At 46.8% G+C, this 17389-nt stretch overlaps 1 protein-coding gene across 1 annotated transcript in view; it reads right to left on the bottom strand.

Moving 5' to 3' along the window:
* The window catches only part of LOC144770174 (proton channel OTOP2-like), a 253371-nt gene that overhangs the window by 93512 nt on the left and 142470 nt on the right, over nt 1–17389 (bottom strand). The window lies entirely within an intron of this gene.

The raw sequence follows: 17389 nt of genomic DNA, 5'->3' as shown, positions 1-17389 counted from the left end.
TTTGTTTTTGTTTACCGCTGCCTTTATCTAAAATAACATTATTTCAACTATGAGGGGACTATGATGGGTAACTGTGGGGGTGGGGGTACTGTTATAGTGAAATAAATGCAATAAAAAAGTCAGACGCGAGCAATTCTTCTTTAAAACCTGCCTCACAGTGGCAGTTGTAGTTTTTTTATACTGATGTTTTTGTTATTTTCATTAGTAAAGCACTCATGCAGACATATTTTGCAATTGCATCCAAACTGAATCATCCCCCTACTGTTAAATTGTCTTTGAAGTTCTGTTTTGTGTTTGGCGTTCTCACGGTATGAGCGTTTGGACACGGCCTCGCGCTGCAGCCGCCCCAGGTCCTAGAGTTGGCCCTGGCACAGTCGTCTCAGCGCCTAAAAGAGGCACAGGCGGCACCTTTCTGGGACGGGACACAGGGGCAGGTTCGGCATTCTGAGCGGCTTATATGAGTGCACCAACCCTGCGGAGGCGCTACTTCAGGTACATGGAATCTTTTTTGTTACATACTAAGTGCAAGTGGGCGGACGATAGTATATCTTGGCGCTGCAGAGTGCAGCATCGCCACCCCCTCCATAAAAATAATGCCAGGTTAGGGATCAGCGGACACATCAAGGTGGGCTTATGTCTGAAGCGCGTGCCACCCCTGTACAGTATCTCAGCTCGGAGACGTGCACAGGCTGGAAACTTTACCCAAAGTCTTCTTAACAGAGCTTTTCCAGATTTTTTTATTCAGAATCCCACATCCCTCATTAGATAAAGTGCTGCGCTGTTATGTGCAGCCGAAGGTTTCGAAAGCGCCTCTGGCACCAGGGGTGGGTAGAGGACGCTGGGTGCTTTGTTTTCTGCACCAAAACTAGTATGTCAGATACTGTTCTTGCTGGGGGATGGGGGGTGCTTGTGAATGATAGAAATAAAAAGAAACGCGAGTCAAGGGTGCAGGTAGCAGAGATGTGTTTGAAAGAGCAGATCCACTGCCATAATCATTTTATGGAGCAGAAAAAGCGCCCCAGCCATGTCTTTGAACATACACAACACCCGTGAAGGGTGAGTGGATACTGCAGAGAAGTATGGCCGCCGGACAGTGCAAGACACGCAGCGTTTACCTTGCCACTCATGCACGTTTCCCTTGCCGGAGCGAGCAGCGGTACCATCTGTTTTGAAAGCGCGATCAAGATAATTAAAAACAAATGGCGCCGAAGAGGATACCTTTGTTCATACTCTGTGGGAATGTGCTCTAATACAGAAATATTGGGAGAAGGTGGTACTTATGATGGAGGAGGCATTGGGAAAAAAGATACAATGTAATATCAAATTGATCTTATTGAACATTTGGGACCCCACGGACCTCAGTGCTAAGGAGAGGATTTGGGTGGTTTTGGGCTTCATGGTGGCCAAGCGAAATATTGCACGTTTCCTGGAGGGCCCCGAACTCACCCAGCATTGCCGATTAGGCCAAAGACATGGGCTGGTGCATGGTGACGGAAGTTCCTATTTATGCCTCTAGGGGGTGTCCGACGAAATGGTCACAAATATGGGGGGTTTGGAACACTTTTCGAGGGGATATCTGTGTGCCACCTGGGAGTGGGGATGAGGGTGTTGTTGAAGTTGTATAGTATGTGACTCCTGACGACAATCATAATGTACTGTGCAATGAGTTACAAATGCTGCATCAATGTGCTCTACGGATCCTCTGAGGAATGTTGTGCTTTGATTGTTTACATGCCTTTTTCCAATATTAATTTTAAAAAAACAGATGGCGCCGCTGCTCGGTCCCGCAAGGGAAAGGCCAAACGTGAATGAGTAGCAATGCAAACCAATGGAAAACATGCACGCGTTTAGGCAAAAGTCCTGAGCGATGGCTAAAGGTCCCCTCCTATGAAGCGCTTGCACGCTGCGTATGTGAGACCTAACACGTTGGATTCTTAGGACAGTTTTAAAACAAGGGCTCAAATTTATTGCCCAGAGTACTTAAATGAGTTCTAGTGCAGGGTTTATAGGTAGCCAAAAGATTAAAATATGAATGCACTGTAGGACATTTTTTGTAGTACTAAAGTTTATTGTGTTCTGGGAAGCTTAGGTTTCATGTAGGTCTGCAGCAGAGAATGTATGATTAACCTACATTGGTGAAGTTCTGTCCATGGTCCTGAAAACGTGTGTAAACTATTTATGCAGTCCCTTGTGTTTTCATGGAAAGTGATCCAGTGATAGAGGTGGGTTGGTTTCTCTTGGCGAAGTTTAAAAGGGTTTGACTAGTAAAGTTCATAGCATTATCCATAGACGAGAGAGCATCTTGATTTGCCCAGTAGTTTGCTGGTTCTCAGCCGCGGCCGGTAGTGGGGGTATCGGCCGGGCGTTTACGTGGGGAGGGGCAGGGGCAGGGTGAGGGGTAGTAATGTATGGATTACGGACTTTTAAAGGTAAGTAAACATAAAAATTAATAAAACGAATTTCGTTGCACATACTGCATAGCATTTGGTGATTGGAAGGCACCAACATATAGGAGAGTCAGTGATGACTGAATAAGGTTAAAGGAGACAGAAAAGGATCGGTTAGGAAGGTCAGAGGAGAACCAAGGCGTAACTTTCTTAATGAAGTCAAGTTGGTGAGAGTTAGGAGCAGCTTTGGGAGATCAAAAGTATTGAATATCGCCAAGAGGTCAAGCAGGATGTGAAGAAGGATGGGGCCTCCACCAAAATTTGGCAGATGAAATTAATTTTCCACCTATCATTTAGAGTTGGGGATAATTTCCCTCATCGACTGGTTCTACCATTAGGATAGCCATTGGGGCAGATAATATGCCAATGTGAATGGCGTCAGAGTGGCTTCCTTTTTATATGACAGCCTCCCTATGCCAATCCTGCTTCTATCTGTTCTGTCTGTGCCACCCGTGGCAGCCATTGACAGCCCAGAAATGTGCCCTCTGAGCCCTTGACTAGCTATATTATTTCCAAAGATATACTTTTACTTTGGGGGTCGGGGGGGGGTCTGTCTTCAGGAATAATATAACTGATGACACATTTTCCGTGTCAGGATGATGTGGTGGACCTTTTGTCATTGTTTTTGCCTTGAATGGCTCACTCCAAAATGGAGATAGCCATTTTAGGACAAAGATAAGGAACAATAGCAGTTGAGAGATCAGCTGGTCATCGGAGGATGAGAAGGGATCTGAAGTAGGTCTGTTCAGCACGTCAGAATGACAACATGCAGGAGGATAAAATACAGTGAGAAGGGAGTGATTAAATGTGGAGGTGAAGTGTAGAGAACTCTCAAGATGACGCATCTTAAGAGTTGACTGTTACAGGAAGGATTTGGAGGGTGTTCTGCATAGTAATGTCTCAGACTATGGGAAGAACATGCAGAAAGGTGTCATCCAAGCTAGTAACAAATGCATGAAAATACTGTGATTGTACCTTTCCACACACCTAAAAGTAAATAAATATGAACTTCTATATTATTCCTCTGTATCCATACACACTTTCCCCTTCACTTCGGTTAATAATGCTTAGTGTAGGTAACAGATTTATTGTTACCAAAGGAAGCAGAGTAAAATTAAATTCTTAGACGTTTCTCTAAAACTATGTATTTACAACCTGATTTGAGATTTTCTTTTAATTTAGTATCTGAACTTTTCTCTTGAATATATAGAGATGGGTGACAGTTAGTTACAGGGTTGTTTTTCACCAAGTGATTCTGAGTGACATCAAATCGATAACGAGCGCGAAGCACAATTTATCTATGATGCCACTTAGAATTCCAAGCACCTCTCACCACCATTAAGCTGCCTTAACCAGATGACCGCATGAACGACGAACCATGAACCATAGCGACACTTACCCTGACCCCGAGGGGTCACCGCTGCTGCCGCCACTGTTGCCGCTGGGTCCCTGACGCTGCGAGGTGGAACTGCAGCTCCCAGCAGGCTTTGCGCGCCCAGCCCAGCCGCTTCCCGTCACCACGCGCCCGGAGGCGCTGTAATAGGAGGAGGCTTTCTCCGCATCGCGGACGCGCGAGGGCGTCGCCGGGCTGAGCCAGGGACGGGCCACCCCCCTTAGCATCACTTGTGAGTACGGCCAAGTGGTAAACCGTGGATTTAACTTTGTTTTTTATTTTATTTGCTGTTCGTGATGTGGAAAAATACAACTGGGGGGCACTACCAACCAGAATATAAGATCCTTAAGTATTGCCCGGCGGTGTCGCCTCTTGAACCCACAAAGAAGTTAAACTATTGAAGAGGCAGGCGCTGGAGACTGGAAGGCAGGAAACAAGGTTTTTATTCTCTCCGGAGGAGAACACAACGAAACGGACAGAAGGTATCGTTCTGAGGTGCTCTAACTGCATCCCTGAGGCCTGGCCTCTTATACACACGTTTATCTGTTTATTGCATGTAACACATTCTCGTTGATACTTTGATGTACGGAAAGACATCCTCAGAATCCCCCCTTTCCCAGCCCGTTCCCACGCAAGGTTACAGTGGAAGTCCCTGCCCCGTTCACAACAGGTGATGATCATCGCGCAGCTGGATATTCCGCCGATTCACGGAGTGTGTGGGGTTCGATCGGATCTCGTGGGGTGGGGGGGGCTTTGATCATCTCGGGGGTCCTTTGAGGAGGGAAGCTTTCTATTGTACGGGGAGGGGCAAGGGATTGGTATCGGCAGAGCTTGGTGTCGGCCTGGGAACGGGGAAGACAAACGGGCACACAGGAAAAAGGGGTTTGCATCAAAGGGCCGGAGATCATGAGAGGGAAGCAGGGAGGTGTCGCGCTGGGAACAGGATGAGGGCCTGGGGCAGAGCAGCGCCGAAGAGGGGTTTATGACTCAAGGCAGGTGCAAGCAGGGGGTTGCCAGCGAAGCTAGGAGGGAGAGAGAGACGCGCTGGCTCTCGGCGAGAGCAGGGAAGCCATGGTGCCCAAAATGGCGGCTGTTTTACGCGCACGAAAGGTTTAAGGAGAGCAAGAGGGCGCCGATAATGTTGACGGTCTCAGTCCAACTTTCAACAGTCCCCCCTTTTCAACATATCTAGCCACCTTGCTTTACTCAATGTCAATTTTCATCAAATTCCTAACTTCGGTATCATACAATGCTCTCATATGTTCGCTTCCAATGTCCACAGTTTTGGGAAAAATACAACTCGCACATAAAGAACACATAGGTGGCAAACATTGAATCCCTAAGCATAGGCCACATATTATAACTACGGGAATCAGGATAATGGTGAGCAGTCTCCAGCCCCAGCTTTTGACGGTGTCCCAGAACCAACCACCAAGCGACCATTCTTCTTGCTCTTGGTGGATTTCCGAAGAGAGTCTGTGAAGATGTTCGATGGCTTTGTACACTGAGGGTGAGTTGTCCGGTATGTATGTACAACAGCTGGACCCAATAATGCGGCAAGCTCCTCCACGGTCCGCCAGAACCACATCTAGAACGAGGCGGTTCTGCAGAGCCACCAATCGGACCGCTTGGAGCTCGGCAGTGTTGTTGGCAAAGATGCCCGCTGTGATGTTCATGGTTGTCTCGACCGCCTGAGTCAAATGTCGGATGGCACGGCTGTTTGCCATCGGGCCCCAGAGGGGGACGAGTCCTTTCATAGCATCGAGGAACTGCGCCCCTGTTGAGTCGGCTTGTTCAATGTCTTTGGCTCGTTTTTGCCGATGGTGATTCGCTGGGGCTACATAAGTCGGAGGAAGGACGAAGGAGATGTAGCAAGTGCCCCCCCAGCCTTTGGGGAGCCAGGTGTAGGCCTTCGTGCCGCAGATGAAGTACATGTTTGGGGATGACACAAAGGAAGGTGGATCCGTGGAGTCCAAAGTTCTGGTAAAGCGGCAAGCGCTGCGACCCACCAGCTGTGTCCCAAGTCCTTCTACACACATGTGGCCTGTGACGTTGATGACCGTCAGGGCCACAGTCAGAGTGGCAGCCGTTCGTTTCCGCAGATAGGAGAAGGTGGGTCTGGTTGGATTGTTGAACACCTGCATTTCGATTCGTTCTTTAGTCGGAATGTCCATTTGGTTCGAGTCGCTGGGGGTCAGCGGGCAGAAGTGTGTCTTTGTCTTGTTTCGCCCGGCCCCGTGAGAAGAATGCGCTGCAGTTCTGCTGGAGGTGGCATTGCCCGTACAGCTTTCTTGCAGGAGGATCAGCCAAGCAAGGCAGGAGCCGTGGACAGAGAAGGGCGAAGGGATGAATGGTATTGAATGTCCAGTGGCATGGGGTAGCAACCCACAGATCCAGCAGTTGGTGGTATTGGTGGCAAGATTGTGCTGGTGAAGTAGCTGCACGAAAGAGTTGTTCCAAAACTCCTTTCGCCTCTCTCTTAGTTGAGGAGAGAGCGAAATTAGATAATGTTCCTTCATGGTGGTAGGCTGAGCAGTGGTTAGGAATGTTTCGTGAGCAGGTGCATGTTCTTCCATAATCCAGAGCGTAGTCATGAGGAGAAAACAGAGGAGGATTACGATGAAGAGTGCAATTGTCTTTGAGCTATGGAGCCTGTCTATTCTCGGATTTCTGTAGTGGGTATTTCCTGCTGTCTCCGTCGGCTTCTTATTTGGCGCTTCCATCATCTTCTTATCTGGCGCTTCCATCATCTTCGTCTTCAAGGTGCTCGGTAGTGGGCAGGACCACAGACTTAGTTTTAGCTTCTCTCCAGGTAACCCTTGGTAGTTTGGGTCACCGTTCTGAGATCCCTTAACCTAGTCCGTGGCCTACTTAGCCGAAGCTCCCTCCTTTCGACGCAGGAAATACCCTTCTCGAGACGGCACAGTGGGGTCAGGATGTTTTGAAAGTTCAAGTGTCTCAGTATCAGGGTAGCAGTTCAACGATGGTCGGTCCTGGTTCAGGAGCTCTTCTTGGGTGTTGACGGTGTCTGTCGTGGCCAGGGTTGGAGAGACCTTTTTGCAGTGGTGAGCGTGCAGCCAGTGTTTCTTCCCCTCCACTCGAAGTGCGGTCCGAGTGGTGATCAGCACTTGCCAGGGGCCCGTCCACCGGGGTTCCAAACTCTTTGATCGCTGAAAATTTCGGATCAGCACGAAGTCCCCCGGCTGGATGGCGTGACCCGGACCCCTGGAAGCATCGGGGATGGCCTGCTGCACCTGCTGATGAAGGACAGACAAAGTTTCAGTCAATTTGTACAGATAATCAGACATTAGGACATCCGGAACGTCATGAATGGAAGTTGGTTTCGGGGCAGACCAGACGCTCATGGGTCGACCGAAAACAACTTCATAAGGGGTTAAGTGATGTCGGGTGGGGGTAGAGCGCATCGATAGCAATGCCAATGGGAGGGCGTCTGGCCATTTCAGGCCCGTCGTAGCCACTATTTTGGCCAGTTTAAGCTTTAGTGTGGCATTGTGTCGTTCGACAAGCCCAGCAGATTGAGGGTGGAAGACTGCGTGGAATTTCTGTTTAATACCCAGCCCATTTAGGATGAGCTGGATAACGTTGGCTACAAAGTGGGGGCCATTATCACTCCATAAAACACGACAGAGGCCATAACGGGGGAAAAACTCCTTTAACAGAACCTTTGCAGTGGCCATAGCGGTGTTGTCACGGGTTGGATATGCTTCCACCCACTTGCTAAATGCGCACACCACGACGAGTACATATTTCAGGCCTTGGCATCTGTCTAGCTGGATGTAGTCCATCTGCAGGACTTCAAATGGGTGGTTTGGGACCCCAAATCCCCCCCGGGGTACTACAGTTCCTTTCCCGGGGTTGTGTTGCAGGCATATTAAGCATTGTTGGACCAGGCGTTTGGCGGAATCTGGGATCTTGTCATTGTGCCAAACCCTGGAGACAAGTTCGATCATGGGGGCTGATCCTATGTGGGCAGGGGAGTGTGCCATGGTTAATATGGGAATCAAGTACGAATCAGGTAGCAACCATCTGTACGTGTCTTTTGTCCGCCAGCAGCCTTCATCGTCTTTCAATCCCACCCGTGTCCATTAGTGTCGTCATAGTCAGATTGTTGATATTGGTTCTGCCTGGGTCGATCGAACGTATTTGGTCTGCTTGATCTGTCATTAGTCGCGTCATTTGGGGGCCCTCGTTGTTGTCCCCTAGGTCTCGGTCCGTTTGCTACATCCCTGGGGTCTTTGTTTCTGATCATTTCCAGAAGAACTGGGCACTGGGATTTCCAATGGCCAGTCCCTTTGCAGAAAGCGCACTGGTCTTCTCTAAGGTCTGTGCGTCCACTGTAGGAAGTCAGAGTGCGGTCCTGGGGAAATGTAGTCTTAGGGACATTTGTCTGGTAGTTTCCCCGGTATTGGTCTCGTCCTATAGTCACCCCTTGCAGTTTGGCAATCATCACCCTCTCTTTTAAGTCCTTCTTCTTTTTCTCTGTCGCCCTATCGTTTTCATTTTTCTGATGCTCATAATATTGGGCCATTTGGAGAATCGCTGTAGGTTTGGAGGCTGCCCAACTACTCTCGCTGGCTTGTAGTTTCTGGGAGATTTCCGATGATAGGCCCTTAACATAATTCTGGACGAACAGATGGTGTCCGGTTGCAGTGGTCATGTCTTGGCCGCTGTAATCGGAGAACACCGTTTCGAACCGGGAGAAGTATTCCGATACATCCTCCTGGGGTTTTTGGCGACAGGCTGTTACTATCGACCAATCCACTTTCTTTTCTGGGATTAGGGTTTTTAATTTCTCTACGATTTTATCTGGGAGGTCTAGAATGGATTTCAACGGCTTTTGTCCTGGTCCCCGTTGTTTGTCCAGGTCATCGAGTTGTGACCAGGTATGTCCAAACAGCTCAAGGTGGTCGACTTTCCGGATTTGCTTCCACACATCAGCTGGTAGACATAACCCGAAGAACAAGTCGATGTCAGCCAGGGTCATGATCGTTGAACCCAGGGCTGTACCCAATTCAGTATAGAAGGCAGTGGGGTTTTTACGTAGGTCGGGTAGAGATTTCCGGAATGTCAGTATCTCTTGCCGGTCCCATGGCTGGTAGACCCAGTTGTACACTACCCTTCCCTTCGCATCTTGGTTGTTTGCATCATCGTGAGTCCCTGTACCCCGAGGAGGAACCCAGTAAGGGGCAGCCTCACGTATCGGCATCATGGTGTTAGGTTGCTCGGTTGGTGGTTCGGTCACTACGGGGGCTGCGGATTTAGCTCCCGGTTTTCGTTCAGTGAGGTGGCGGAAAACCTCAAGCGTACGCGTAAGGAGGTCCGACACATCACACTCGCCCTCATCCCCGATATCGACCTTCCGGTACAGAGTCCTTAGACTCTCGGGACCTTTGTCTCGATATCGGTCCTCGTATGCATTCAAGACATGATAACACAGTCGTACGGTAAAATGTCGTCTGTGACTCCCTATATACGAGCTGAACATATCTGTGATGTACTCTTCATCATCCTTTCTTTCTACCAGTGTCCTTGCTATTTTGTCGATCCCCGCTCGCTCATCTTTGTCTAGCCTGTTTGTTCTTGCAGGGCCAGCCCCTCGAGTCTCATGGTCGTCTAACGTTGTTGTTGGTGCGGGTTTTAATACAAGGGGTTCGGCTGGCACAGAGGCCATTGGGGCCGACGCTGTGGCGGTACCTTCGTTTGTACCTGGGGGTGGCGCGTGCTGCGCCAAGGGTTGAGAAGGGGCATATGGAGGGGGCATGTAGATGATAGGAGGACCTAACAGCAGGTCCTCATTGGCTTGTCGTTTCGAGGGTAAATCAGGGTAGAGCATGGAGGGGGTTCTAACCGGACACTGGCTTGGCGTTTCCATTTCTAGTTTCTGTTTAGCTTTCTCTCTTTCTTTTATCTCCTTTTTTAGTCTCTGAGCAGCTAGGTGGGCTGCTTTTTGCAGCTCTTTTTCCAACCTACTCTCAGTTTTCTTTTTACGTTGTTCAGTTTCTTTTCGCCACATGCCGAAGCTGTCAAGCATAGTAGGTGTTGTCTTGTTTTTACCCAGGGCAGTTTCTAGCGTTTTTATTTTATCATCATCGAAGGATCCTATCAGGGGCCATTGACTTTCTTGACCCTTTTTTGTATATTTATGCCATAGTTTACTATAGGCTATAGCGGTCAATCCATGCTTCATGAACATGTCCTTATTAGGGGTGCCTTCCAGTGGGGCTGCATGGTCCATCTCTAATAGGCGGTCCGGGCTAAACAGGCTACTAATCAGTGGGGAGAAGACAGACATGACGGCTCGTAACGAGGGACTAAAAAGTCAGCACTGCCTATCTTATCACTAGGTGCAAAGATTGGACAGAATATTTCTATTCTACGTTGTTTGCAGGCAGTGAATACCTCATGGATCAAGATAACAAAAGACCAATAAATAACAATGGGGAGAATGAGTAGGTCCGCAAAGATCTGCGTTACCTACCCTTTTCACTATCTGCAAAAAGGGTGGTCTCTTCCCTGTTTGCAGACAGGGAATCTCCAGGAAACAATAGTTTTGTGAACAACAGTTCAGTTTCAAGTGATTATTGAGTGGGGGAGAAAAAAATAAGCACGGCTGCTGCCCTACCTATCCTCCACTGCTTGCAAAGAGAGAGCCCGTTGTTTCTCCGTTTGCAGACAGTGAATCCCTCATAGATCAAAATAACAAAAAGACCAATAAATAACAATGGGGAGAATGAGTAGGTCCGCAAAGATCTGCGTTACCTACCCTTTTCACTATCTGCAAAAAGGGTGGTCTCTTCCCTGTTTGCAGACAGGGAATCTCCAGGAAACAATAGTTTTGGGAACAACAGTTCAGTTTCAAGTGATTATTGAGTGGGGGAGAAGAAATAAGCACGGCTGCTGCCCTACCTATCCTCCACTGCTTGCAAAGAGAGAGCCCGTTGTTTCTCCGTTTGCAGACAGTGAATCTCCAAATAAATAAAAAAGAGCAATACTAGTATTTTTTAACAAACAAGCAATCAAGCAATTTTTTCGCAACTTGTCGTGGTGACACGACCTTACCCGGACCGCATGGACAGTTTCCTGTCTTCCGAATCCAGCGCCCGATCGTCCTCTCTTCTTCGTTATCCTCGCGGCACTCCTGATGGTTCCCAGTCAGGACCGTAGATCACTCGAGAGAGGTCTGTTCGGAACCAGTGAAGTTCGGATGATCGGCTGTCAGACGAGGGTCTATCGGACAGACGCGTTCCCGATCGTTGCAGTCGTTCACTTTGTCGTCAGGACCTCTCCCACTGGATCCATGGGTCGCTGATGGGCCCCACGCTTGGGACGCCAATTGTGGAAAAATACAACTGGGGGGCACTACCAACCAGAATATAAGATCCTTAAGTATTGCCCGGCGGTGTCGCCTCTTGAACCCACAAAGAAGTTAAACTATTGAAGAGGCAGGCGCTGGAGACTGGAAGGCAGGAAACAAGGTTTTTATTCTCTCCGGAGGAGAACACAACGAAACGGACAGAAGGTATCGTTCTGAGGTGCTCTAACTGCATCCCTGAGGCCTGGCCTCTTATACACACGTTTATCTGTTTATTGCATGTAACACATTCTCGTTGATACTTTGATGTACGGAAAGACATCCTCAGAATCCCCCCTTTCCCAGCCCGTTCCCACGCAAGGTTATAGTGGAAGTCCCTGCCCCGTTCACAACAGGTGATGATCATCGCGCAGCTGGATATTCCGCCGATTCACGGAGTGTGTGGGGTTCGATCGGATCTCGTGGGGTGGGGGGGGCTTTGATCATCTCGGGGGTCCTTTGAGGAGGGAAGCTTTCTATTGTACGGGGAGGGGCAAGGGATTGGTATCGGCAGAGCTTGGTGTCGGCCTGGGAACGGGGAAGACAAACGGGCACACAGGAAAAAGGGGTTTGCATCAAAGGGCCGGAGATCATGAGAGGGAAGCAGGGAGGTGTCGCGCTGGGAACAGGATGAGGGCCTGGGGCAGAGCAGCGCCGAAGAGGGGTTTATGACTCAAGGCAGGTGCAAGCAGGGGGTTGCCAGCGAAGCTAGGAGGGAGAGAGAGACGCGCTGGCTCTCGGCGAGAGCAGGGAAGCCATGGTGCCCAAAATGGCGGCTGTTTTACGCGCACGAAAGGTTTAAGGAGAGCAAGAGGGCGCCGATAATGTTGACGGTCTCAGTCCAACTTTCAACAGTGACTTCTGAACTACCCCAATATGTCTATCCAATCCACCTTACCAGATAACTATTTACTGAAAGTAGTTAGCAGAATTAACAGCGACAGAAGGAAATCGCTAGGTAAAAGTACTTTGCCAGACCCCCTCTTGGTTATGCTTTGGACCCCAATAATGATGGTATCAATACGACCAATGACACCGCTACAGCAGTTGAGACTGAAAATACCAGTATCAATGTAGAATCAATTGAGGTCCCTGATAATGTGACTGTGGTGGAGGATGATCCGGGTGAGACCTATGAAGGTACCCCTCAACAGTCCATCAGGGCTACAAGATATATGAGAGCATGCAGGAAAACAGCTCCCAAACGGGGAAATCAGCATTCTGGCAGAAAAAATAAAAAAGACATCTCACACAAGGAGAACATTGAGGAAATAGGGGCATCATCTAAAGATAGCTGTGTTTCTATTAAGTCCGACCAAATAGACTTGTTAGTGAGTACTATCGACAACAAACTGAAAATGATTGTAGAGCCCTTGTTAGCTAAAATTGATGGTCTGTGGGCGGAAGTCTTGAGATTAAGGGATGTGGTGGATCAGCATTCAGTTAATCTGGATAAAACCATATCAATTATCAAAGATACAACGTGCCCAAATTTAGTACCAACACAGGAAAGGGTACAACCACGAAATACAAATAGTGCCCCAGCTACTGTTATTACTGGGAAACAATTACCTAAAGAATTAACTGTATTGACACGCCCATTAGCTCAGGATGTGGGTCGATCTTCTCAGCCGCCGGTAGCGGGGCCAACTAGTGTAGTGTCGGCTATCCCTAATCAGGATGTAAGATCATTATTAATTTCAAACAGGGAAAAGACTGTTTTGATGCCAGCTGTATCAGCTACACCAGCCGCCACAGGAGGGACTAATAGGGTACCTGTAAGGATAAGTAAGCGCCCCGTAGACCTTCCTCCTGAATGTGTACCCTATGTTGTGGTTTTAACTAATGTCCCGACTCTAACTCAGGCCCCATATACCCAAGAGTTGGCGGACTCTCTAAAAAATAAAACAATCTCCTGGCTAAACCGACACTGTGGCTATCCAGTTGGCTACTCTGATCAAATTATCTCTATCAGAAGAGTCAATTGGATTGGTAACACTAGGAAGACCTGTGGGGGTGACTGCGTGATTATTAATTTTAAACATCCGCAACACGTTGCGACGGTCCTTCTTAGAGCGGCCGCACTCACGCAGTCCGAGACAGATGTCGTTGCAAGACCATTGGGCTATTTCTACAACCATCTTAACAGGTTGCCCTCTGTAAATAGTTGGGAGGGGGCTAAGAACAATAACAAATATTCATCTATTGTAAATAGACCTGGGTTACCTACCCTCTGCTCAGGTCCCCAGGATGGCATACCTATCCCGCCGATGCACATGTTGAATTCTGCTCCTGGCGGGAATAGATTTATAACACACGCCCCTTACTTTTCACCAGCAAGTGATAGTACTTTTTCACCTGTTAATGGGATGTTTTACCAAGTCCCAACCCAGAATAGGTTCCAGTCGTTGAGTTTCTTGGACCAAAATGATTGACATGAGATTAATTTGGTTCAGGTGAGAGATGATACTGGAGAACTAACTATACCCGTAAATGAACTGGTTAGCAATGTGAATGTGGATTGTATGTCTGTGGGGGGAGAAGTGGAAAAATTAATGTATAACATAGAGCTTTTTAACTTAGATGATAACATGTCCGTATCTATTGACGGAACGCCATTTGCCAGCCATGATAGGGAAAGGGTAACTTGTTATATCGCCAGCTGGAATATCGCAGGCCTGATGGCCAAGGAGGATATGCTAGGATGGAAAGATTTTATTGGTTTATTTGACATCATTTGCCTACAGGAAACCTGGTGTAAAAACTTTAAGGGCAGTGATGGTTTTGTATCCTATGAACTCCCAGCCTTGGCTTCGCCCCATGGTAGAGCAAAAGGAGGGCTGCTAGTTTTGATTTCAGTCAAGTTACCTATTTCAGTGAAAAAGCATGTAAAAGTGGGGGCTCATTCCCAAATTCTATGGCTAGCACAAGAAGCGGGTAGAAATATACTTTTGATTAATTTCTACAATAATATATTTGATGGCACTAGGCACATAGCTATTAATGATTTAGATAAAGCAGTGTGTAATCTTGGGAAAAATTTTAATGGCGTTTATGAATTTATTTTTGTGGGGGATTTTAATATTTCAGTTTGCCCCCTATCATCTCAGAAGTTATGTGGTGTCTATAATCGCTCAGGGGATGCTGATGTTCATTTTCCCCATCATTTGTATGGTGAAACCCTGAATAACTTTTTGATAGATTATGACATGGAAATCATGGAAAATGTAAAGAACGATCTGGGAGAAAGCATACCGACTTTCAAAGGGAGGGGGGCCAGTACTGTAATTGATTTTATGTGCATGTCTTCTAATTTAATCTCCATGTGCTCAGAGCCCAAGGTGGTTGACGTAATGTTAAGTGACCATAACTGTCTAATTACTGAAGCCATGATTTGGAAACCTGTTCCCACACCCGACACGGGTATTATTGTCAATATCGAACCCCACAGACCAAATGGTTTTAGGTTGAGGTGGAAAGGAGATAAAGCCGATGTAACATCTGATTCTATCATCAATAGTTGTTTGATGGAAATTACGGAAATCCTCGAACAGGCTGAAACTGTGGCTGACAGTATTGATCACTTTGATAGAATTAATTCAACCATCAGTAAGAAGTTCACCAAAGAGGTAGGGCACAAGAATAGACAAAAAAGGGGGTGGTTTGACCATGCTTGTTCTAAGGCCCGGAGTGATCTTAAAGAAGCCTTAGCAGCAAAACCAAGAGATAAGAGTCTAGTGATTCAACTTAGGCAGGATTATAAACTGATCCTTAAACGCAGAAAGGCTGAACTCCAGCAGGAAGCGTGGGACAATCTTAGCCAAGCAGCAGAACTAAAGAACTGTACTCTGTTTTGGACCACGGTGAATAGCCCATTCCTTAAGGACGAGAAGGTGCCAGAGCTCACATCAAATGTGAGTATGGAGTCATGGATTCAACATTTTTCCATTATATTTGACTCTGGTAATGGACCAGCTTCCTACGGAGAAGGCTGGCCCGTTGCTGCCTTAAACATCACCATAGATGAGGTTATGGTTAGCATAAGAGCCAGTAAGGGAGGGAAGGCCCAGGGACCTGATGGGGTACCCATAGATGTTTATAAGACCGCCCCGGATATTTGGGGCCCATTGTTGGTCAAGATCTTTAATGCAGCAGTTAGCTGTAAAATACCGTCTACCTGGACAGAATCAATAATTATCCCTATTTATAAGAAAGGAGACCGGGGCAATGCAAAAAATTATCGACCAATATCCCTACTGGACTCATCTGTTAAAGTTATGAGCCGGGTCCTTTTAGTCAGATTAGAGGAATGGGCAGAGACTAATGAGATTTTAACTAACAGTCAGTTTGGGTTCAGAAAAGGTCGTGGCACCATCGAACAGTGCTTGAATTTAGAACTTTTGGTCGGGAAATATACCCAGGCTAAAAAAGGGTCACTATATCTATGCTTTGCTGACCTAAGCGGTGATTTCGATATGGTAGACCACGCCATATTGTGGGCTAAACTGATTGAAATGGGAGCCCCTAAAGGTATAGTCTATTTTTTGGCCCGCCTGTATGAAAAACTTAGCACCAGTGTTCGGTATGGACCTAATGGGGAATGTACGAGCAAGTTCAGGATCGGGAGGGGAATTAGGCAGGGGTGTGTTTTAGCACCCCTACTTTTTACACTCTTCATAAATGAGGTGGATTCTGTCCTGCAGACAGTTACGGCAGACGTACCCAGAGTTAACAACCTTAACATCCCTGTGTTACTCTATGCGGACGACGCTGTGCTGCTGTCCAGGACCCCCCTGGGTCTCCAACGCTTGATGGACAGGTTTGTGCAGTTCATCAAAAGCAGGAAACTGATGATTAATAGGTTGAAAACCTATGTGATGGAGTGTGGGCCAGGACGAGCCAAAATGAAAGTTAATTCTCATTATTTTATAGAAGGCGAACAGGTTAAAAAAGTTGACAATTTGTGCTATTTGGGGATCAATTTCTCTAAAAATGGTAGCTGGGATATTGAACATAAAGCAGTGAAAACAAAGATGATCAGGAGTGCTAATGGGGTTTTTGTATTTGCCAAGAAGCTGGGGAATAGACGCATTATGGACATGTTACAAATTTTCCAATCTAGATGTCTTTTTGCGGCCCTTTATGGGACTGGAGTTTGGGGTGTGACACCAGCAGGGAGTCTACAGGTGGAGGAGAATAATTTTCTGAAAAGGCTCCTGTGCTTACCCAAATCCACGTCTAACAACTTGGTCCATAAGGAAACAGGGACCCAATTCTTGAATGATTTGATTATGTTAAGACCCCTATTATTATGGCGCTCTGTGTGGCTGAATGATGGCACCTCATTGAACAGAGCCATTATTGAGGATTGCCTCTCATTGGACCAGCACTTAAAGATCCCTTGGATCAAATATAATATCGACTATTTTCAAAAAGTTTTGGGATTTAATGTGACCAAAGATCGATACTGTGCCTCTGATATCTCCAAGTCAAATCTGAAAATCACTTTTCTGAACTTTTGTATAGAGAGGCGTGCTTTGGAAGAATCTAAACTATCTACCTGTAAGCTGTACAATAGCATGAATGATTTTATTGGATTTCATCCCTATTTGACACAGGTGACCAGAGTCTCGCACCAGTTTGTACTAACTAGAATGAGGATGGGAATAGTACATTACCTGGTTGCGTGCCCTAGTGTAAAAATGCGCCCTACTGGACCCTGTAATTGTGATAACAATAAGGAACAGAGCACTATGCACTTTCTTTTATCATGCCAATTGTATAGCGAACTACGGAAAATCTTCTTAAAGCCTATGTTGAAAAGATTTGGAGTAAGAACAATTACTGACTCTATGAAACTGCTTTTTAATTTGAACCACCCGGACATTTGCTTTTTTACGGCTACTTTCCTACTCAAGGCTATTAGTGTTAGGAAAAGTATGTGTTTTTAATTATTTTAATTATTTATTCCATCCCGCACTGGATAATAAATGTATTATGTGTTTCCATCTTTTTAATTAATGAAATGTTTGTATTTGAAATTGTATGTGCTTTTATGGACATGTTTCTTTTATGCTCCGAATAAAGCTTTATGAATTGAATTGATAGGCGTGGTAGAAAAGTGGAATTTTATGAATTTTATGCAACAAATGTAACGTAAAATTCAAGGGGCGGCTC

The sequence above is a fragment of the Lissotriton helveticus genome, chromosome 7 (assembly GCF_964261635.1).
Source record: "Lissotriton helveticus chromosome 7, aLisHel1.1, whole genome shotgun sequence".
NCBI classification, from domain to species: domain Eukaryota; kingdom Metazoa; phylum Chordata; class Amphibia; order Caudata; family Salamandridae; genus Lissotriton; species Lissotriton helveticus.
Note: the sequence above shows the minus strand (reverse complement) of the source record. Positions and strands in the feature narration are given on the sequence as shown.